Below are 1,307 nucleotides of genomic sequence, written 5' to 3' on the forward strand. Positions count from 1 at the left end.
GGCATGTTCTCAACCACCAAGTTTTCTCTTCTGCTCACAAATGTTTTTTTTTTATTTATTTTTTTTTTTTTTTTTTTTTTTTTTTTTTTAAAAACTAAACATTTGAGCTGGAAAGGTAGATCATCTGTTCAGATAATTGCTGCTCTTGCAGAGGTCCTAGATTGGGTTCTGTCTCAGAAACACCTATAACTCCAGTCTAGGTTATCTGACGCCATCTTCTGGCCTTTAAGGGCACTGCACTCTCATGATGCACATAAAAACAGGCAAGTGTACACACATACACATAACATTTTGTTTTGTTTTTGGAAACAGGGTCTCTCTATGTAGCCACAGCTGCCCTAGAATTTCCTTTTTCAGACCAAGCTGGCCTCAAATTCACAGAGATCCACCTGCCTCTGCTTGGATTATAGGTGTGCATTGTTATGCCTGGCTCATTTAATAAAAAAAAAAAAAAGAAAGATTTTTTTAAAAAATGAATCTAAAAAAAACAAAAACAAAAAACAAAAACCAGGGGCAACAGAGATGGCCTAGAGGTTAAGATCACCAGCTTCTCTTGTAGCATCCGTATGGATGCACACAACCATCTGTGACTCCAATTCTAGGGCATTCAACACATTCTTCAGGTCTCTGCAGGCACCAGGCATGCATATATACATACAGGTAAAAGGCATAAAATAATAAAGTAATTTTACATATGTAGGCAAAACACAGATGCACCTCAAAAAATGCACTTAAAATAATAACTCTTTTTTTTTTTTTTACATTGTAAAGCTAATCCAAAATTAGAAGCACCATCTGAACAGCTCTGCCACTTAGGGCACGCTGAGGTGTTACACCACAGACACATCTGCTCGTCCATGCTCTCACTGCCTCTCTATTCACAAAAACCAGGAAGTGGAAGCAGCCTAGATGTCTAGCAACCGATGAATAGATAGAGAATGTGGTACAGACACAATGAAGCTTTCTTCAACTGTAAAGAGGAATCATGTTCTCTGTGGGGAGATAGATGGGACTGCAGATCACGCTAAAGGATCTCAGACAGCTTCAAAAAGGCAAATACTGCATGCCTTATCTCACAGGCAGACTCTAGAATAAGATATATTACAAATAAGAATCATACATGATATGCTTCACTATATATAACACAAAAAAATAGAAGGGATTCGGGTGTGGCAGTTCAAGCCTGTCATTCCAGCACTTGTGAGGAGGGTGCAGGAAGATCTTCAGGGCAAGGACAACCTGGGCTTACCAGAAGGGCTGGGTTAGCCTGAGCTATGTGAGATAATGTCCCTAAAAAGAAAAGGCCA

The sequence above is a fragment of the Mus pahari genome, chromosome 1 (assembly GCF_900095145.1).
Source record: "Mus pahari chromosome 1, PAHARI_EIJ_v1.1, whole genome shotgun sequence".
NCBI classification, from domain to species: Eukaryota; Metazoa; Chordata; class Mammalia; order Rodentia; family Muridae; genus Mus; species Mus pahari.